The following is a 22755-nucleotide window of genomic DNA, read 5'->3' as shown; positions in this document are numbered from 1 at the left end:
AGGAAGGGAATTAATTCAGTAGAAACAGGTAAGAGGAGATTGGGAACAAATCCCCCCAAAGTCTTGCAGGAAACCCCGGATTTCCCTCTACTGTGGGTTGAGGGTTTGATCCATTTTCCCTTGGATATTCAAAGGCAAGGTGGCCCTCATAAGGCCATAGGACTTGGAAACACCCAACACGGTACACATAGGGTTTTAATTTTATGTGTAACTTAGTAATGAGGAAGAAGAAACTGAGCAGGACCTGGTGAGGGTTTGAGCAGCCTCTAAAGGGCATTGAGGGGCTTCCCTGGTGGCGCAGTGGTTGAGAGTCCGCCTGCCGATGCAGGGGGCACGGGTTCGTGCCCCGGTCCGGGAAGATCCCACATGCCACGGAGCGGCTGGGCCCGTGAGCCATGGCCACTGAGCCTGCGCGTCTGGAACCTGTGCTCCGCAACGGGAGAGGCCACAAGAGTGAGAGGCCCGCGTATCGCAAAAAAATAAATAAATAAATAAAGGGCATTGAGGAGATCCATCAACTAGGAGTTTAAATCCAAGCCTGTTCTGTTGAAGGCAGGTCCTTGGCTCACTGTAACCAAGGGGGTTATGGAAACCCTTGTAGGATCTGGAAGGAAGTGGGCTCGCTATTCCCTTCTACACACACACACACTCACACCCCCTCAGATAATGATAAGGACAGGTTTGGCCCGAGTGTCTCCCTGTCCCCTTCCCCTTGATGTTTCTTGAAGCCTCTTTTAAATTATGGATCAGCTCATTAATGGCCAGTTAAGATGACTGAGTGGTTCCATCTATATTTCAGGGAAACCCTGGGATCCTTTTGGCCAATCATGAGGACACACTCCTTTCTACCTTCCCTTCCACTTAGAAACTGAAGTTGTTCAAGGTGCTGGCCTCTGAGAACTCCCTGAGGTAGAACCAGGTTGCTTCATTCTTTAGAGAAGTGTAGATACCTCAAATCATACATGGCTATGACCAGGCTCACCCAAAAGTCTTCCCCAGCACTTGATCCACAGATATCAACCTTTTATCTCAATTTCTCCAGAGAAGACCCCATCATGTCCTTGACTGAAATACAACCCTGAGAGAGAAGGTCCCCCAGGGACACTGGTGCGCACATCTCCATCTAGAGGAGGATGACTTTGCAGGGAGGGGTCTAGAAACCATCTCAAATGTCAAATGAATTGAGGATATTGAGTCTAGGGAAGAGAAAGGGAGAACACACAACTGTCAGTGAGCATTCTCTCTTATGAGCAAGAGAAATGTGACAAATTAGGTTAAGTGAGAAAAAATATATTATTGGCTCATGTATTGAATAAAAGGAAGGATCGTGTAGGCTTCAGGAATGGCACACTCTCTGTTTTCGAGAAGATTGCAATCAGCTCTACCCAACTCAGATGGAATAGGTTCCCCACAGGAAAGAAGGGATCTGTTACCACAGGAAGGTAGAAGAGGTATTGGCCAGACAAAGACAGTAGATGTCCACTCCAGCTGTCTACAAATTTATGAGATATTCATTTGGGTTTTCTTTCTATAGCTTAATATCCTTCAGTGGCTCACCAGGACCTACAAGATAAAGTCCAGTTCCTTCAAATGACTTACAAAGCCCTCCAGGGAGCTCTGCCCCTGGCTCCCTGCTCAGCTGCCCCTCCTACCACTCTGCCCAGATCTCTCCCCAAGGTACCCTTACACCCAGAGCCAGGCAGACCTCAGTCCCTCTGCCCAACGCATGGGCCAAGCTCTCTCCTAATTCTCTACACCACGGCAAAAGACAAGTTAACAACATTGCCTGAAATCTTAGGGAGGAAAAGGGAAGTACACACCAGAAAGTATCCTATCATTGTTCTCAGAAGTGGCTCTGCTGAGAGCCCACAGCCTCGAGCTAACTTCAATGTTCTTTTCAAGCACACTCCCCACCTCACCCACAACTACCTCCAGGTGGCCAGGAATAAACCTCCTCCCACCATCAGGCATCTTCCAAGTATCCCTCTTCCTTGGAGTTCAGGTCTAAGCAAGGACCCCACAGCCAACCCAGCTCCTGGAAGTAGTTCTTCCCTCTTACTCCCAGCTGAGATCTGCCTCCCAAAGCCCTCTTGTCCTGCCCCAGAATTTGCCTCTTCTATGCATTACTGACAATAGGAATATCAAAACAAAATACCTGCCAGGACATTTTCTAAAAGTTAGAATGGTCAGGTTAAAACAGCACTTTGGGAGGGACACCCACTCCCAAGTCTAGATTGGGCTGTGCCAGGCCCAGTCAGTTGTTTTCTCCAGTCTAAGCTGAAGAAGTGAGCACTTCTCTCCCACATTCTTCTCCATCTCAACTTCTTATCTTGTACAAACAACTGATCCCAGAGTAACACACACCACTTTGCAAGAACACACCAGTTTCAGGCATAGGGTAGTCTGATTCCAAATTAGGAGATGGTGGTGCTCTGAATAAAACAATGTTCAGAGGCAGACTTCTACAAATCATTCAATGTATATTACTAAAGGGTATTAACATTTTAGACTAAGAAATCTCCTTTAGGACCCCATCAGTGCTTTCCCATTCTCACCAAGGATGATGGGTCATTGCTTTATATTAGCATAGCTAAAAGGGCCAACTCAAGTGGGACATTCAAAAACAAAGGAACATCTTCCATGAAGCAAATTTTAGTCTCCATCCTAAAACGCAGACAGCTTGTAATCCTGAAATGTCATTTTTTTCCAGTTTAAAAAAACCCCACTTATTATAAACTCATTATAAAGTAATTTTATAATTCCAGGACAAAGGATAACAAAGAGAGAGATTGGGTGAAGGTTGATTTCAAAGTTGTGTCATGGGAGCCCTACTGAGACATCCAATCAAAACACAAAAATTATCAGATATGGGAATTTCCCAAACCTGTTCCAAACAGTGAAACATTGCATATTTGTTTTAAATTTTAGTTTAAAACATAGCTAAGCTCAAAAGCAAACAAAGAAAATTTCTAGACACCAGAAATGAAACAGAAACCTATAGCCATAGAGGGTCAGAAAGGACAAACCCCAAAAAGAGTAGGAGAAGGCAATAGTGAAATCACCCCAAAAGAAGCCTTAATAATGCAGAGCCCTTACAGGACACTTGTGGAAAATAACTCCTATTGAAGATGAGCTCACAGACGAAAATTATAAAATATATGGGGAGGTCCAATGCCAAGATAGATATTCCACTGGCCCAACAAGTGGAATAATTCACACCAGAGAAACTACAGACTATCAAATGATTTGACAAGGGCCTTAAGAGTTTAAAGAGATAAAGAAGAGCCTATATAACAAGAGTAGAAAATTATGAAAGACAAGAGGATTTGCAATCTTTGACTATAATTGTGGGTTGTATATTTCTCTTTGTAGTTCTATTTCATTTCATACATTTTGAAGATTTATGAGGTGCATATACACTTAGAATTACTATGTTCTCTAGGTGAATTCATCCCTTTATCACTATGAAATAACCTTCTTTATCCTTGGAAATAGTCTTTGCTCTGAAATCTGCTTTGTAAGATATTAATACAGCCACTCCAGCTTTTTTTTGATTAGTATTAGCATGGTATATCTTTATCTAACCTTTCACTTTTAACCTATTTATGGCTATAATTAAAGTGGGTTTCTTATAAACAGTATATAGTGGGATCATACTTTAAGAAAAACCCAACCTCATAATCTATGCTTTTAACTGGGGTATTTAGACGATTTACATTTAATGTGATTGTTGATACTGTTGAGCTTAAATCTACCATTTTGCTATTTGCATTCTATGTGTCCCATCTGTTCTTTGTTCTTGATTTCCTCTTTATTGAGTTACTTTATGTGTTTTATGATTCCATTTTATCATAGGTCTACTTTATTCATAGGATATTATATGATATTTATTTTATCGTAGGTCTGCCTCATTCTTTTTAACCCCAATATAGCATTCCATAGTATGGATGTACCACAGCTTATTTAACTACTAATAGAAATTTAAATATTTTTTCAATTTTTAAATATTACAAAAAATACTGCAATTAACATTTTTATGCATGTCTCTTTGTGCCTTGAGTATTTCTGTAGGATCAAGTCTCAGAAGTGAAATTTCTAAGTCAAAGGATATGTACTTTTTCATTTTGATGGAGCCTGCCAAGTTTCCCTCCAAAAAAGCTGTATCAATTTGTTCTACCAACAAACAGCAATTCCCTACATCCTTGCCAACCCTAGGTAGAATTTTCTTTTATTATTTTTTGTCATTCTACTGGGGGAGGTTGTCAGTTATTATTGTTTTAAATTTTCATGTCTCTGGTTTTTTATAATATTAAACATATTGACATATATTTATTGGCCATTTGTACTTCTTGTGTGAATTATCTATTGTTATGGGCTGAGTTGTGTCCCCTGCCCACCCCCCACCCCCCACAAATTCATATGTTGAAGTCCAAACCCCCAGCATCTCAGATGTGACTATATTTGGAGATAGGCCTTTAAAGCAATAATTAAGGTAAAATAAGGTCATGTGGTGGGCCGTAAATTTAATGTGACTTGTGTTGTTATAAGAAGAGGAAATTAAGACACAGATGTGTGTGCACAGAAGAAAGACTGCATGAGGACACAGTGAGAAGGCAGCCATCTGCAAGCAAAGGAAGGAGGTCTCAGAAGAAATCAAACCTGCCAACACCTTGATCTTGGACTTCTAGCCTCTTGAACTATGAGAAAATAAATTTCTGCTGTTTAAGCCACCCAATATGTAGTATTTTCTTACGGCAGCACTAGCAGACTATGCACATATTCATATATATCACCCATTATTCTCTTGGGCAATATATCTTTCTTAATGCTTTATAGGAGTTTATGATATATATAATAACATTTTAATTATATATATATATACATACTTATATGCATAATAACCTTTTGTCTAGGGTGACAACATAATTTATCATTCAAACCAAACATCTTTGAGAATGAAAATGGGACACCAGGACAACAGATATAAACCAAAACTGTTCTGAGACAACTAGGGTATATGGCCACCATACTAACGTCTGTTATATTTGCGGCCAATTTTTTTCTCCAACTATACTAATTACTTTAAAATTTTTAATAGACTTTATTTTTAGAGCAGTTTTAGGTTTACAGAAAATTTGAGCAGAAAGTTCCCCTATTATTAACATCTTGCATTAGTGTGGTAATTTGTGACAATTTATGAATCAATATTGATACATTTAATGACTAAAGGTCATAGTTTACATTAGGGTTGTTGCTCTATGTTGTACAGTTCTATGGGTTTTGACAAATACATAATGTCATGTATCCAACATTGCAGTATCATACAGAAGAATTTCACTGCCCTAAAAATGCTCTGCTCCCCATCTATTAATCCCTCCCTTCCTCCCCCAGAACTTCTGGCAATCAGATTTTTTACTGTCTCGGTAATTTTGCCCTTTTCAGAATATCATAAAACTGGAGTCATATAGTATGTATCTTCTTTCAGTGAACAATATACATTTAAGATTCCTCCATGTCCTTCCATGGCTTGATAGCTTCTTTCTTTTTTTTTTTTCTTTTGCGGTACGCAGGCCTCTCACTGTTGTGGCCTCTCCCTTTGCGGAGCACAGGCTCCGGACGCGCAGGCTCAGCGGCCATGGCTCACTGGTCCAGCCGCTCCGCGGCATATGGGATCTTCCCAGACCGGGCAACGAACCCGTGTCCCCTGCATCGGCAGGAGGACTCTCAACCACTGCGCCACCAGGGAAGCCCAGCTTCTTTCTTTTTATCACTGAATAATATTCTATTGTAAGGATGTACCATAGTTTGTTTATCCACTCACCTATTGAAAGATAACATGGTTGTTTCCAGTTATTGAGTTATGAACAAAGCTGCTATAAATATTTGTGTGCAGGTTTTTGCACAAAATCTTCAACTCATTTGGGTAAATATCTAGGATTGGGGAAGATGAATTGTACAGTAACCTATGTTTAACTTTGCAAGAGACTACCAAGCTCTTCCAAAATGCCTGCACCACATTGCATTCCCACCAGCAGTGAATGAGAGTGTTCTGTGTCTCCACATTCTCACTAGCATTTGATGTTGTCAGTGTTTTGGATTTTAGCCATTCTAATAGATGTGTACTGGTATCTCATTGTTGTTTTAATCTGAAATTCCCTGATGACATACGATGTTAAACACCTTCTCATAAGCTTATTTGCCATCTGTATGTCTTCTCCATTGAGGTATCTGTTCAGATTTTTTGCCCAATGTTTAATTGGGTTGGTTGTTTTCTTATTATTGAGTTTTAAGAGTTCTTGTATATTTTGGCTACAAGTCCTTTATGAAATATGTCTTTTGGAAAGATTTTCTTCTAGCCTGTGGCTTGTCTTTTCATTCTCTTAACAATATCCTTCACAGAGCAGAAGTTTTTAATTTTAATGAAGTCTAACTTAGCAATTTTTTCCTTTAGAGATTGATGTTGTATCTAAAAAATCATGGCCAAACCCAGGGTCACCTAGATTTTCTTCTATGTTATGTTCTAGAAAATTTATAATTTTTGTTTTACATTTAGATCTATGATACATTTTTGGTTAATTTTGTGAAGAGTGTAAGGTCTGTCTCTAGATGCACTGTTTTTGCATGAATATGTCCAATTGTTTCAGTACCATTTGTTGAAAAGACCACTCCATTGCATTGTCTTTGCTCCTTTGTCAAAGTCTATTTGACTACATTTGTATGGGTCTATTTGTGGTCTCTTTAATTTGTTCCATTGATCTATTTATTCTTTCATCAGCGTCATACTGTCTGGATCACTGTAGCTTTACAGTAAGTCTTGAAGTCATGTAGTATCAGTCCTCCAACTTTGTCCTTCTGCAGTATTATGTTGGCTATTCTGGGTTTTTACCTTCCCATATAAACTTTTTTTTTTTAAGATTTTTTTTTTTAATGTGGACCATTTTTAAAGTCTTTATTGAATTGTTACAGCATTGCTTCTAAGTTCTATGTTTCAGCTTTTTGGCCCTGAGGCATGTGGAATCCCAGCTCAAACCTGCAGATCAAACCTGCAGTCCCCGCATTGGAAGGCAAAAATCCCAACCATTGGACCACCAGGGAAGTCACGCATTCTAATATAAACTTTAGAATGAGTTTGGTTTTATTTTTTTGTGTTTTTTTTTTGCGATACGCGGGCCTCTCACTGTTGTGGCCTCTCCCTTTGTGGAGCACAGGCTCCGGACACGCAGGCTCAGTGGTCATGGCTCATGGGCCCAGCTGCTCCACGGCATGTGGGATCTTCCCGGACCAGGGCACGAACCCGTGTTCCCTGCATCGGCAGGCGGACTCTCAAACACTGTGCCACCAGGGAAGCCCCAGAATGAGTTTGTTGATATCCACAAAATAACTTGCTGGGATTTTGATTGTGTTTGCATTGAATCTAGAGATCAAATTGGGAAGAACCAATACGTTAACAATTTTGAGTTTTCCTATTTATGAACATGAAATATTTCTTCATTTATTTAGATATTCTTTGATTTTTTCATTAAAGTTTTGTAGTTTTCTTCATATATATCCTACACATATTTTGGTAGATTTCTACCTAAGTCTTTTTTTCTTTCTCTTTCTTTCTTCTTTCTTTCTTTCTTTCTTTCTTTCTTTCTTTCTTTCTTTCTTTCCTGTGCTAATGTAAATTGTGTTGTCTTTTTAATATCAAATTCTAATTATTCACTGCTGGTATATAGGAAAGTAACTAATTTTTGTATATTAACCATGTATCCTGAAGCTTGCTATAATCACAATATTATTTCCAGTTTTCATTAATTCTTTGTGACCTTCTACATAGACAATCATGTTATGTGCAAACAAAGACAGTTTTATTTCTTCCTTTGCATTCCATATGTCTTATTTCCTTTTCTTGTCCTCTTGCATTAGTTAGGTCTTTCAGCACAATATTGAATAAGACTGGTGAGAGGGACATCCTTGTCTTGTTCCCAATCTTAGAGGAAAAGCATGTAATTTGTCACCATTAAGTATGTTAATGTTTATTACTTTTTAAAACATGGAAATAAATTTTAAAAACTAATTTAAAATATGTCTCTATGTTTTCTAGATTTTGTGTTTTGCTTTAAAAGAGCTTCTCTATTCCAAGGTTATAGAAATATGTCCCTATATTTTCTTTATGTTCTTCCAGTAATTGTATAGGTTTGTTTTTTACCTGCACCTCTTTAATCCATCTGAAATTTGGTTTGCATATAGTGTGAGGTAAGGGTCTGTTATAGATAGATTCTATAGATTAGCTGGATCAACATTCATATCAATGCCCTTCTGGTATGTCTTCCTATATTGCAGACTATCTTGAAGATAGGATTCCAGATGTAATGGAGATTCCCTCAGTTGGATGCCTTCAGAATCTGCCACAGCTCCAAGCCAATGACTGAGCATGAAGAGGAAACTAGAGTGTGGCCATTTCTCCCCACATAGAATAACTCTTCCATGGGCAATCTTGTAGTAGCCAAGACTTTCTCAAAGCTGCATCACAGTCTGAAGCTTTTTCTACCCAATCTTCTTTCTTGTTCCCTTTCTTTTCACAGATGTCATACCTAAATTACAGTCTGAAGACTTTCCCTGCTGCTCCTGCTCCTTCTTCCCTTTATCTTTTTCAAAAAATTTTATTTTGTATTTATTTATTTTTGGCTGCCTTGGGTCTTCTCTGCTGTGCATGGGCTTTCTCTAGTTGCGGTGAGTGGGGGCTACTCTTTGTTGTGGTGCACGGGCTTCTCATTGCGGTGGCTTCTCTTGTTGCAGAGCACGGGCTCTAGGCGCACAGGCTTCAGTAGTTGTGGCATGTGGACTCAGTAGTTGTGGCTTGTGGGCTCTAGAGCGCAGGCTCAGTAGTTGTGGCGCACGGGCTTAGTTGCTCTGCGGCATGTGGGATCTTCCTGGGCCAGGGATCGAACCCATGTCCCCTGCGTTGGCAGGTGGATTCCCAACCACTGTGTCACCAGGGAAGTCCCCCCTTTATCTTTTACATGCAGTGTCCCAACAAATCTCCTGTCCTTCTAACTCCATCTTGGTGTCTACTTTTTAAAAGACCTAAGCAGATACAACTCACATGAAGCTTTGAGTTACCTGGAGAAAAAGGCAGCACATCTTCTATTTTACTGGGGCAGATCCTGGCAGAGGTGCTGTAGTTTTGGAATAACACCCATGGCAAAAGCTTCCTACTATCTGGAAGCTTCCAGACTGTAGCAACAGCATCTCCTTCAGTGGTTGAATTCTGCACTGTGGCTTTGGAAGTCATTCTGGTAAGCTCAATCTAAATCCTTTTCCTCTCTCTTCACAGTTCTGGCAGCTATACATAACTTCCAATTCCTTTCTGATGAAAATAGTAGAATGAATTCTCTTTTCAGAAATTAAAACCATCACCAATGTAGCGTCTAATTTAATTTCTTCCAAAGTGGGTAATCTATTGTCTCAAAACCATTCTTGACTCGTCAGTCTTTTCCTAATGATTTAAAATGCCCTTCTCACATACGCTAGATTTCCATGGATCTATTTCTTTACTCTGTTCCATTGTTTGGATTATCTGTTCATACATCAATATCACTCTGTATTGATCACTTTACAGTAAATGTTTATACGTTGTTCTTACTGTGTCAAAATTCTCCTGGCTCTTCTTATTCATTTTTTTCTTCTAGATGACTTTTAGAATTTGCTTTTAAAATTCTATTTTTTAAAACTTTTACTAAAATTTTTATTGGGATTTCACTTAATTTATAGATTAATTAGGGCAAAATTTACTTCTCTACAATATTGGATTTTCACCAGGACTCATTTATACTAGGGACTGGCTAAATGGCTTGGGAGTGGGCTTGAAGCTTGAAGGCACAGGCCTGTACCTGCTAATTAACTTGGCCAAGAGTAGCTCATAGGTGTCTTAGAGAGAGCAAGGAAAGTTTTGCAGAATGGTGGGAAAGCAAGCCAGGCCACCTGGAGTCAAGGAGTGGTTTGATGATGATACACTGAAGGATAAATAACCATCTTATATGTAAGTGGGGGGGTACTTTAGGCCATGTACTGTGGCTGAGGGAGGGACTCTGGGATCATAAGCTCTTCCATGAGGAGGCCATCTCCATGTACTGATGTAACTAAAAAGGCCCCCAAATCCTGGGTGGAATCAAGATGGGACCAAAGAGGAAACAACACTGAGGACTCCAGAGAACTTGGAGCCAGGCGAGAATGGAGGAAAATATCCTGTTTCTGGTTCCTTGGAGACCAGGGTAATGGAGGGAAAGCCTGGCAGGTGATATGGAAGAACAGAACAGACTAGTAAGGGAAGACAGTCTTCTCGGAGAGTCAGGAAAAGAAGAACAGCCTTGGAAGAGACTGGATGTGGACTGGAACAAAGTTTACAGAGTTGAGGCATCCCTATACAAGATTCACCTGCAACGGTGACCACAGATGAGTCCTGTGTCCAACTAGCAAGATTCCCTTCATCAGTTCTTCACCTGCAGGAAGAAGTTTCCATTCCTCTCGATACCAATGGCTTGGATGTGTATTGTTATTGCTGAGTTATTGCAAGTGGAGAGTGAGGGTCCATGGGGGTTATAAACTCCTTCCTAGAACCAGAGCTTCAAGTCCTGGCTGGTGGCAGAGAAAATGTCAGAGAAGGCAGGTGCAAACCCGGCACCTGTTCAGAGCTCTCCTACTGAAATGTTCTCCAGAGGTCTTCTGGACTGACCCAAGGTCTTCTGTAGCCATTTGGGTCCCTTTAGCCACTGCTGAGCTCCAGAATGGATCTTTTCTCTTATTAAAAAAAAAAAAAAAACACGTCTGGATAGTACTTTATTAAAAAAGTTATTAAAAAAAAAAAAACACGTCTGGATAGTACTTCAGAGTTTATATTCATTATCACACTTGGCCTCCTAAAAACACTATGATTTAGGTGTAGCTATCATTACTGATGGGAAAACTGAGGCTCAGAGAGATTATCTGGCTCACCAAAAGGCACAAAGCTACTCAGTGACAGAGTCATTCATTTACTCAGCAAATGTTTCCTGAGGCCTTACTGTGTGTCCAAAACTCTGGAGGCCCAGCGCTGAAAAGAACCTGTCCAAGTCATCAAGGAGCTCCCAGCCTAGTGGGCAGACAGGCTCATGAACAGGTAATTTTAAAGCAATATTATTGCCTTGCTGGTGGTCCAGACCAATCGAGAGGTTATGCAGAAGAAAGTCCCCAGGAAGGCCCGGCAGAGTCTTCCCAGACATAGAGGCAGCATTTGAGCTGAGACTTGAAGAATGACTAAGAATTTTCCAGGGGCAACAGTGGAGACGTTGTAGTCCAGGAAGGAACAGTGGGGGCAGAGGTACCCAGCAGTGAGAGGACGCAGAGGCTTCTGGAAAACTGCAGGTTGTTCTAGATCACACGGTGGCAAATGGCGTGCGAGGTGGCCCAGAGACGGAGACTGACTAGGCCTCAGGGGCATTCATTCCATGGCTAAGGAGTGCACCAGACACTACCCTAAGCACATACTAACTCACAGCATCTCCCCCTCGTCTAGGCTGGGACCCCTCCCAGCACAGCTTACACTCCAGAGCCCCAGAGAGGCCAGGCTGAGGCTGCCCGTGTGGGACTTTGTCTGTGTCCTCCCTTCCCCCACTGTTCCCCCTGAGACCACACCATTCACAAATCCTCCCCTTGGGGGCTGCACCCCAGGGACCGCCCCCAAACACCTTCTTTACTAGTTTCAGTCACTTACAGACACTTGACACCATGCTATGTTTGTATTTGTTCGCTGTTCGTCCCCTTCCACTAGAATATGGGCTCCATGAGGGCAGGGACCTGACCTATTTTATTCCCTGCGCCCGCTCATGCCTAGAAAGGTACCTGGCACGTGGTAGGCACCCAGAAGATATCTTGCTGAATAAACGATCTCAGTGACTCCTCACAAGGACCCAGTGAGGTAAAAATTATCACACCATTTTACAAATGAGGAAACTTGCCTAGGTGACACAGTGCGCAGCACAGCCAGGCTTCCAAACTCTGCCTGTGTGACTCCAGACCAAAGCTTATACTGTAAACCCAAGCCCATGTTTGCCATTTCCAGAAACTTCCAGGCTATTTCACACCTCCTCAGTGCTTCTTTTGCAAAGAAATGTCCTTTCTCCCTACCAACCCCTCCCACATACACACACACAACTGACCGACGCAATGCGCCTGGAGCCCCTCTGGCCCCTGGACGGGTTCCTGGTGGCTCTGTCTCATGTTTGTTTCCTTTTTCTCTTCTGTGAAACGCTTTAGGGTAAGACTTTGCCTTATTCATCTTTGCTTCCCTAGCACCAAGTGGGGCCCTGGCAGAAGGCTAACAATCTGTGAATATTTATTAAATGAAAAGAAGGAGGAGAGGGAGGGAGGAAGGAAAGAAGAGAGAGAGGAAGGGAGAAAGGAAGGAAGGAACAGAGGGAGGGAGGGAGGAAGGAAGGAAGGGAGGGAGAGAGAGAGGGAGGGAGGAAAGGAGGACATGAGCAGGGCCATGGGGATTACAGTCCAGCCCTGGCCCATCAGTGCCAGTGCTCTATTGCCCCCAGAGGCCCAAAGTCTGCCTGTGGGAGCCTCTGGTTCATAAATGTTTGCTGATTGACATAATGTCACTAACTTATATTTGTAAGTCCTTCAGCATGTACAGGACAGTTTCACATAACTTGGTGGTGTAGGCAGAACAAATAACATTATTTTTACATCCCCTCTCCCCGGAATGGAAATATGGCAGTCTCCCTAACAGCCGTCCTGTTCCCTTCATACTGGGCATCAGCCGTGTTGTCTGGGTAGGATAATCCCACCCCAGTTCAGGGGTCTCAAGGCAGCTTGGTCCAGTGGAGAGAGATCTGGATGGGGAATCCAGAGATCTGGGATCCTAATTCCAAGTGAGCCATAACTGGTGGAGTGACCTTGGGTAGGTCCTTCCTTCTCCAGGCCTCTGTTTCCTCATCTGTGACATGAGGGACCTGAACTGTCAACAGATGATCTCCAACATTCTTTCTGGCTCTAGGATCCCCATATTTCTGAGACTTTAAATTGTCTGGTGCAGGAAGGCAGCCAAGAGTAGTGGCCAGGGCCCAGAATGAGGAGCATGAATACCTGGGTTCAAATCCAGGCTTACCTCTTACCCACTCTGCGCTCAGTCACCTGGTCCCTCGGGGCCTCAATGTCTTCACTGATATGATGGAAGAAAATTCCTCTTGCCCAGATTACTCTCCTGGTGAATAAAGGGATAAAACATGATAAGGATGAAGAAAAGATAAAACCTTTACCTTTGCCGGTCATTTGTGAGTATTTGCTCCAATCCAGACATGGTGGTAAGAACTTGACAGACTGTCTGATTCACTCCTTAGTCCTGTAGGGTGAGAATTGTCCCCAGGGATGACAACTGACCCTCTGGGGAGCAAAGACCTGACCTGCAGGTTTTCTCATTTCTTTGGTGTAAATATTCTGCTGTGGCCCTTTTCAAGCTCACCAGCTTCATATGACTGAATGAGGAATTGAAAAGAAATACACACAATTGGCTTTTGGGAGAACGAGCCAGCTCCCTGCATCCCTGATTACATCCGCTTCATTTATGAGAAAACTGAGCTTTGGCAACATGCCCCAATTCACACACTCAGTACTAGAAGGGGTGGGATTGGAAGCTGGGCTTGCTTGCCTGCATACTCACTGCCCCTTCCCCTGTGCCACACCAGTGCTCCGCGCAGCTAGGGGATGTCTGTGCTCATGGAAAGAGACTGGACGTAGAATTAGAAGGTGTCAGTTTGCAGCCTGGCTCAACCACCTTCTAGCTGTGAGACCTGGCAGCACCTAGCTTCTCTTAACCTAAGGCCTCAGTCTCCTCATCTGTGAAATGGAAGCAAATGCACAGTGTACACCTTTTCTCTGTGGCTCGGACAAACACTGCTGTGCTTTGTGACAGAACAGCTCAGTCTCAGAGCAGAAGCAGCCAGCCCCGCGAGGGAGCCGACAGGGAGTTGCTGCTCATCCAGGGAGCCTATCTGCTCTGAGGACCTGCTTCCCCCAGACTAGGGGCTCACCTCCTCCACCTTTGGCTTGAGGGTCTGTAGCCAAAGGCAGGTGGAAGCATCCTTCATCCTCGGCGGGCTCCTGCTTGAGTCCTACCAGGCTCCGCCCCCTCAGCTTCCTAACTCCTAACATTCCAGTGCCAGGCCCTCCCTTCTGCCCCTCCTCAGAGTTTAGACTGGGCAGAAACCAGAACCCTTCCCAGAGCTGCTGGAATCCTGCGCCTCATAAATCAGGATGCATCCTGAGCTGTGGGACCAAAGGAACACTCTGGAAAAGTGAGTGACTCCCCTGGTGATCATTTCCACACATCATCCCATACCCCACTGAGCCCAGACCCCTCCCCAGGGTTAAGCTGCCTTCCAACACCACCCCTCACTAACGATATTTGGGCTCACGCCTCCCTCTCTTAGCACCCAAGCAACGCGGGGTGGAAAGAGATCTGAGGCGGGGCTCAGGCTCCTGGAAACCATGCCCTGCTCTGTGGCATGACCCAGAAGGGAGGTTAGCTGACCTCTCAGAACCTGCCCTCACCTGGCCTGGCTGACGTGGAAGGAGGGAGCAGTCTATCATCACCTTTGTAAGAGGAAGACATTGTACTCTGTGCAGACCGAACTTATGCCCAAATCGTGTGCATTCACACACACACACACGTGTGTGTATGCACTCCCATCTATCCCCACCCTGGAGCATCCTTGAATTTCAGAGATGCACGTTGTGATGTGGACCCTGGTCCCACAAGAGGCAAGAAAGAGATTTCTGGGTGACCCGAATTGCTGGGAGCACGTATAAGGAATCAGAGGGAAAAAACACAGGCTGGAGGAAACAAAACATAGGAGAAGGGATTTCCTGAGTGGAAGGGGTCGTGAAACTGACCTGGGGTAGGGCAGGGGCGAGGTGCAGGCAGCTTCCCTGGAGTAAGTCTCTGGCAGCGCCGGCAGCTGGGGCTTCAGAGAGGGCGGGGGTGCCCTGGCGCTGAGGGGCTGACTTAGGATCTGAGAAAGAGACCATTCCTTCTGAGTGACTAGGGGAGCTCAGCTCTGGCCTTAGACAGAAGGATGGAGGGAAGGAGGGGAACGGTAGGCCAGGATGAGGCCTGGAAGCCCTCTCCACTGGGCTGGTCCAAGCAGCTAGGCAGAGTGACTCGTTGTCTGGGCCAGGGTTGTCCTTGCTCTGGCTTGTCTGTGGTGTCATTCCAGTACTTTCCTTTAAGTATTTGCCTGAAGGGTGGTCTGGGCAGAGACAGGCTAGGGATGGGCAGAGTTCAGAAGCAGTGGTGTCCTTGGGTGGAAATGTGTCACATTTTCTTGGCATCCAGGGGAGAGGTAAAAGGTAATGAGAGGGCTTTTCTCTCTGTGGGAACCTGAGCTGAGAAGAGATTCAAGGGAGGGTGTCCAGTAGACCAAGTTGCATTGACCCTGGTGAACTAACCATTATCCCAGACCAGGCCTTGTCAGGCTCTCAGAACTAATCCAACCCATAGACCCAACTTGCCAATCAGAATCCCAAGAGTCAGGAACATGCAGGTCAGCCTCGGCCAATGTTTTCAACCGTAATGTGGGCTCTGAATGCCCCCACCTGCACTTGGCTGCCCCAGCTTGGCCCTGGACCCCTATACAGCTGAGGCTATGAGCGTGGGATGTGTGCAAAGTCTGAGGGCCACTACATCCTAGCCATGGTGCAGCCCAATGACATTCCCGGGCCACACTAGAGCATGGGGCCTGGTCCCCGGAGCATTTCCAGTTTCAGGGCCTCTCCCCCACATGGTGTTGGACAAGCACTGCCCCCCTGGCTCAGGGCTCCTCTTGCCCCCCACCCCTTTGGCCCCCATCTTTGGGTGGAGTGAGTTCATTTCATTACACTCACCCAGAGCCTGCCCCCCAGGGGTCACCTGCAGGCCTCAGTGGGCACTGAGAGTGCTGGCAAAGCTGGCGATCCCACAGCTCCCGACAATGGCTTGGCTGACTTCCTTAAGCTCAGGTGGTGAGCTTAAGGCTGAGGGAAGCTTCTGAGAGTTGCCCCCAGATCCTGCCCCTGAAAGGGGCTTGGCCTCTCCCAAGGCAGAAGCGGAATCTCTGAGAGAATGTAGGCCTCCGCCAGTGGAACGTCAGGGCTGATGAGGACACTGCAGACCTCCCTGTCCAACCTACACACCACACAGATGAGGACCCTGCGTCCTGGACTAGGTCACAGAGATGGGTTCAGGGCAGACTGGGGCCAAACCTGGGCTTCCTGTTGCTCATTCTTCCTATTACAGCTCACGCTACCACTCCCCAGCCCCTGCTCAGATATTAATACACAGGAAGCCTTCCTGGGCCCGGGTGAGGACCCCCGCCCCTCCCCACTCCCCAGGATGAGCATTGGTGGGGGGCAGGGTGAACTCTGGCCAGGGCAGGAAAAGTCTGTCTAAACACGCAGTGGGGCCTGTGTGTCTGGCTCGCTGGCTGTCACCCGGGCCAGGTGGGCCTCTGACACACAGCAGGAATTTTCCATTCGCGCGTCCTCTGGCTGGTCGGGATCCAAGGCATTTTTAAGCCTTTGTTTTTTCATTCCCGTTGTCTCCCCTGCCCCATGAAGATGCGCCCTGTGGTCCAGAACATGAGTCCCTAAACTCTCAGGAAGGCTTCAGTGAGACTCACCCAGGAGCCACCTGTTAGTGCCTAAAATCTAGAATTATCAAATGTAGGAGCAGGAAAAGTGCTTTTTAAAAATCTACATGGATGATGAAATTAAAGTTCCGAAATAAGGGTGACCTGGCCAAGATCACTCCACCGTTAAGTGGTGCGACCGAGATCAAACACAGGTTTGTCTAACCCTGACACTATTATATTTCCATAGTCCCAGTTTCCCGAGGTTAAGAGCCAAGGTCAGCGAGAGACTCTCTAAGCCACGTGAGGGAGCGCCAAATGTGAAGCTGCCTGCAGGAGCAGAGCCATCCGTATGGGAAAACTGCTGGATCACAGAAGCCTCCAGAACGGGCAGCTGAGCTGCCCGGGACACCTGCTTCCCCGCGCTCCTTTTCCCAGCCTGCAGCAGCTCCAAAAGCTCCTTCCCAGAGGTAAGGCCAGTGGGCAGCGGCCCCACCCTTCTAGGGCCTGTGACCCCATCCAGCATCGCGGTGATGAGGGTATTTCCTGGGTTGGGGCAGACTTGGCCTTGTGTCCAGGGCATTCCTTGGGCCTTGACGTGGTGGACGCGTGGGGAATACAGACTGGGAGGCTGGGCCCACATACTGGAGACTACCGTTCTTGAGCCTGAATTTTTTTTTTTTTTTTTTTACTATTTATTTGTTTATTTGGCTGTACCAGGTCTTAGCTGCGGCATGCAGGATCTAGTTCCCTGACCAGGGATGGAACCTAGGCCCCCTGCTTTGGGAGCACGGAGTCTTAACCACTGGACCACCAGAGAAGTCCCGAGCCTGAATCTTGTGGGATCTTTGTCAAACAGTGCAGGGGCTCCAGGGGGCCGCCACAGGCAGAGGTGTATCCCCGGGGCAGTGTGCCTGGTGGTTAGATCAATAGCTTTGCCTGCAGGGCAGGTTCACAGCCAAGGGGAAAAGACTGACTCTCCACGTTGAATGGCATTCTGCAGACCCCTCCCTGGGACCCTGGGAATGTTTCCTAAAGTCACAACTAACTCCCCAGAGAGTGGGTCCTCGCAAAGCTGGACCTCAAGGAGCCTCAGCCTTGTCCAGGGAGGTTGACAGATGGGAAGGAGGTGACAGGGAGACCTGGAGTACCATTTGGCTTGTGCAACCTCCTACCTCCATGAAACATGAAGAGAGAGGGCCCCAGTTATAAACTCAGCATTTCCCGAAGAAGTTCTGTGAAATAGAGCCAAAGAGAGTTAGAGAAAAAAAAAAATGTCTCCATGGTCAAATAAGCTTGGGGAACCGGGTTAAATCAATCTTACTTCCTCAGACATATTACACATTTCCTACACATCTCCTAGAGCAGTTGTTCTCAGCCAGGGGCAAATTCACCCCCAGCGCACATGTGGCAATGTACTGAGACGTTTTTAGCTTTCACAACTGGAGGGGGGCTACTGGTATGTGGTGGATGGAGGCCTGGATGCTAAACATCCCACAATGCCCAGGATAGCCCACCACAAAGAAGTGTCTGGTCCAAACGTCAACAGTACTAAGACTGGTAGACCCTGCGCTAGAGCACGGCGCACTCCCAGGGCAGGTGTCCAGGGCCCACAGTGCAGAGAACAGTTGTCATTTTGGGCCAATCAGCACCTGCCCCCCTTTCCTATGTTTACGGGTTTCCCCTGTCTGCTGAAGCAGAGGCTGCCTCCCAGTACAGAAGCTGAAAGTGTAATGTGAAATTCACATTGTCCCCGCCTCTCTTGAGCTAGGGCGCGGGCACGTGACCTCACTCTACCCCTAGACCGTGATGCAAGGAAGCCCAGAATATGTAGGTTCTACTCTGATGTGAGTGGTGGCAGCAATGGTGGCAGCAGCCACCATCTGTTTTCAGAGGCTTCAGTGGTGGCAGTTCTAGAAGCGGCTTCCAGGGCTGGTGGAGCCAGTGGCACAAGTATAAAGCACTAGTTCAGCGGCGGCAACAGTGGGGCTTCCTGGGGCCAGGCATACAATATGACTTTGGGCATTGTCCCTGGCTGCTCTGCCCTTGGTTTTCTGACCCTGCAGGAGATTCTTTGAGCTGCCCAAGGTCCTTAGAATAAATCCCTTTTAAGCTTAAATTAGCAGAGTTGGCTTCTGATGCTTGCAAACAAGAACCAACGCTGAGTGATGCTTAGAATTTCCCAAACACACTGGAGCGCAGGACTTTTTCTTTTGCAAAACATCTCAAGACACCATTGTTCTATAAGCATCCTTTGAGGAACACTGGCCAAAATGACAGTCGAATGGGGATTCACATAACCTCTGCTCTAGCCGGAACCAGACCACTGCTGTGGCCCACCCCTACCCAAGGCTAGGACGCTCAGCGCCGCTCTCCCGGTCCTCGATGAGTCAGGGCTACGCACATCTACCCTCCTCCCCCGTGACAACGAGAGTTGAGAATAACCACAGCTGGCTGCAGCCTCAAGAACCAGAACATAATCAAGGTTTGGAAATGATTGGGCTTGTCGGAAGGTGGAAGGAACTGAAATATGGATACGAAGAGTGTTGCTTGATTGGGCTGGTGGTATGTTTAAAAAGAAACTTGAGGTTTTGAGAGTATGTGGCATCAGGAAGGAAAAGAGGGGACCTTTAGGGGAGGTCAGAGTGAGTGAAGAGTGAAGCTATTTTAGGGAATGTTCTGCCTGGACTTCATGGAAGGTGCTGAGCAGGGTTTCAGGTGTGTTTAAAGAGAGCAATTTTAGACTCATTTAGACTCATTCATTTACTATGGAATTCAGACACTGAGCAGGTGCTGGGGAGACAGTGTTGAACCAAACAGACACACCGACCTGCCCCTGCCCTCCTGGAGTTTACGGTCCAGTGGGGGAGACAGACATCAAATATTTGAGGTACAGCTGGTCTTTTCATTATGATGGTGCTTTGTCATTGGGAAGGAGAGGACCACGGCATGAGGGGCCTAACCTCCCTGGGGTCAAGGAGGACTTCCTGGGGAAGGGACTGTTAGAAGAGCAAGTGTGCGCCAGGTAGACACAGGGGCGAGCCCGGGCAGAGGTAGGGTTCGTGAGGAGGCCAAGATGGAAGGAGCATGACAAATTGGGGACCTGAAAGAAGGATCCAAAAGCCCAGAGGGGCAGGGTAAGTGGACTGCCAGGCCAGGCTGGAGCAGTAGGGGGTGCGGATCTGCAAGACCCCCCTGCAGGCCACACCGAGGGGCCAGGCCTTCATCCTAAAAGTGATGGGAAACATTCAAGAGTTCGTACTGGAGCCGTGTGACACAGGCTGAGGGGAACCTGAAGCTAGAAGACAAAAATGACGTGGCTTCTCCATTGGCTGAGGTGATGAAGGGAACCGGGCCTCAGATAGGGATGAGCCTCCAGGTGAACTAAGAAAAGGAGGTGAAAGGGGAAAGCACAGACTTTGGGAAGCACCTCTGGTGTGCTCAGATCACGTGCTGGGTGTTTTACATGTGACTTTACATTTACAGCAGAGCTGAGATAACCATAAAAGCAGCCCTGGTCCCACACAGAACTGGAATGCATGCTTTCCCTCCCTCCTCCTTCCCCCTGCATGCTCTTCAGGCCTGAAGACTCTCACAGAAGTTCCGGGAGAAACAGGCAGGGTCCTTGAGAAGCAAGGCGGCCAACCTACACTGCTGGGCAGTGCCAGAAAGTGGGTGGGGGGGGGAGTCTTAGAAATCTGGCTGGTCCAGCCACCCCTTTTATAGATGAGAAAACTGAGGTCCAGGGTTCAGCAGCAGAGCTGAAAATAAAGCCCAGATCTTCGGCTCCTCGACCAATGCTCTCTCTGCTGTTCCAGGTGTGTGTATGTGCGTGTGCGTGCACACGCACGTCACACACATATGCCTGTGTGGCTGAGACGAGGCCATCCGTCTCTCCATCCATCCATAATCCAGGCTGGCCATGATGTCGGCCTGAATTAAGATGTTTATAGAAATGAAAAAAAAAATGCTTAGAAAAGAAGTTGATCTCTACATGGAGGGGAGTGTCCAGTTTCAGAAGGTTAATATCTTGATTTTTTTTAAATCCCTTTTCTATTTTTTCAAAGAGGATTTGGTGTTCTCAGACCCAGCTGGGAGCTTAAGAAAACAGAGTGGTGTTTCTCTGCCTTTCCCTGCAGCTCTGGGCCTCCCTTACTGGACCTGTGGACAGGGAAGCTTGGATCCTGACATTGGCTCAGGCCAGCCCCGTGCCTCATTTCCCTCTCTGTACAGGGGCATCAGGCTTCCCTTTCTGCATCCCTCCCCCGACCTGGTGGAGAAGGTTGGTCCAGCCTGAGAGTGAAAGGGCTCAGACACAGGAGGTGAGAAACAGGACTTACAGTTGAAGGTGTTCAGGGGAACTGACCTGGCAGCTGAGGAGAATCACAGGCCCTGAGGGAGGTGTGTGCGGAGAGAAGAGGCAGATGCAGAGACCGTAGTGTGTCTGAAAACCCAGAAGTCCCACCTCCCCCACTTACCGTCTGGGTGGACTTTGGAGCCATCCTTCCTCCTTGGAAAAATGGAGATGACAGTGGGACCACACATGCACTGGATGTGCTCTTAAAGCTGAGTTCTGGGGCAAAGAGGACAACATATTTCTGGGTTCACCATTGGTGGGTGGACAGAAGCCTTGGCGTGGCCGTCTGTGTGCCCCAGTCAAACCCTTGGAGATCAGCCACCTCCAGGAATCCTAGTCCATCAGACCCTGAAGCTCCCTGGTCCCAAGCTTCCAGGAGAGAACACCCCTCTGCAGACGGCTGGGCCTCACAGGGTAGCAGGTAAGCCGGAGCCCTACCCAGGGCTAATTGGGTTCTCAACAATTTTGACTACAATAAAAATCAAGTTCCAGTTCCTCCAGATTCCCAAGGTCAACACAAATACCTCTGCTCAAGTCTGGTTCCCTGGCCATTGCCTGGAACCCCATTATTTCTTTGCTAGTCAGAGATCTTTCTTACTAGGAAACTCAGCAACGGGACTAGAACTCAATCAAGAACCAAGTACAATCATCATGTTGCATGCCCTTGACCCTTCCCTTCCCTGGGCCTCTGTTTCCTCACTTGTAGAGTGGGAATTTCGACCAGATGACTTCCACCACAACTCCACACAATACACACACACACACACACACACACACACACACACATTTCCTGTGACACTCATTTCAAGATTCTAAATTTCCCCTGAATCTCTGCTGAGTGTCTTGCCTGCCTCTAATCAGCTCAGTCCATCCACAGCCCAGGCAACCCATGCTAGACCAGGAAGCCCCTTTTCCTGACCAGATCACCTAAGCCTCAGGGCTGGCTTCTTCCCTAAGCTCTGGTGCAGGGTTGGTTTTCCCCAGCTCCTACCCGGGAAGTAGGGAACAGAGGGAAAGGAAAGAAGCACTGAGACATGCCAGTCCTGACTTAAGGACTGGTACTTCCCCATCTCACCTAATCCTGCCAACACATTTTAAGAAGGTGGGTCACACAGCTGGGCAGAGCAGGACCCACCCAGGGACGCTGACCCCAGAACCTGTGCTCTTTCCTCTGCCTCACGACTGCATCCTTAGACCCACTCCATTGAAACAGGGTAGAGTTCTCTGGCCAGGAGTTCTGTTCTGACTCAATTCCTCAATCCTTATTAAGAGACCAGAGGGTTTGTTTGACAAGGTGTTGCGGGGGGCAGAAAAGGTCCACAGAGTCTATGGGGTGACTCCCTTCTGGCCTCTGGACTGGGGCTCAATCCCTCCCCCAGGGCCGTGTCAGGCCATCATCAGACACCCCTGGGCCTCTGGCAGCAGTTTTCCCGTTTGTCCTTTTGGATCCAGCAAGTTACAGCTCATTCCTTTGGCCACATTGTTCCTCAACGACATCACTTTTTCCATCTCCCTGACGGCGCAGTGCCCTTCCGCCTGAGCACTGCCTTCCAGCTGATCTCCATCTCCCCGATGGACTGTGGGTTCCGTGGACCACTGGACTGTACGATCTCTGGGTCATCGGACATCCACGCAGCACAGAGCCCAGGTACCCACCTGTGCCCTCCCATGGTGACCCAGCACCAGGACCACCCCCTGTCCACGTGGGTGGATGGTCCATTCCCCTTCGGATTGCTCGGTGTGCTAGTTCTCCCAGACACCGAGCTC

General features: G+C 46.7%; 1 protein-coding gene across 3 annotated transcripts in view; it reads right to left on the bottom strand.

Moving 5' to 3' along the window:
* Positions 1-22755, bottom strand: part of CIB4 (calcium and integrin binding family member 4) — a 99014-nt gene that overhangs the window by 62470 nt on the left and 13789 nt on the right. For all 3 annotated transcript variants that reach the window (XR_012325779.1, XM_073791523.1, XM_073791524.1), the window contains exon 2: positions 13136-13231. The gene's annotated coding sequence lies outside the window, so the exon portion shown is untranslated. The remainder of the gene's footprint in view (positions 1-13135; positions 13232-22755) is intronic.

The sequence above is a fragment of the Tursiops truncatus genome, chromosome 14 (genome assembly GCF_011762595.2).
Source record: "Tursiops truncatus isolate mTurTru1 chromosome 14, mTurTru1.mat.Y, whole genome shotgun sequence".
Taxonomy (NCBI): Eukaryota; Metazoa; Chordata; class Mammalia; order Artiodactyla; family Delphinidae; genus Tursiops; species Tursiops truncatus.
This window is presented reverse-complemented; position numbering and strand designations above follow the sequence as displayed.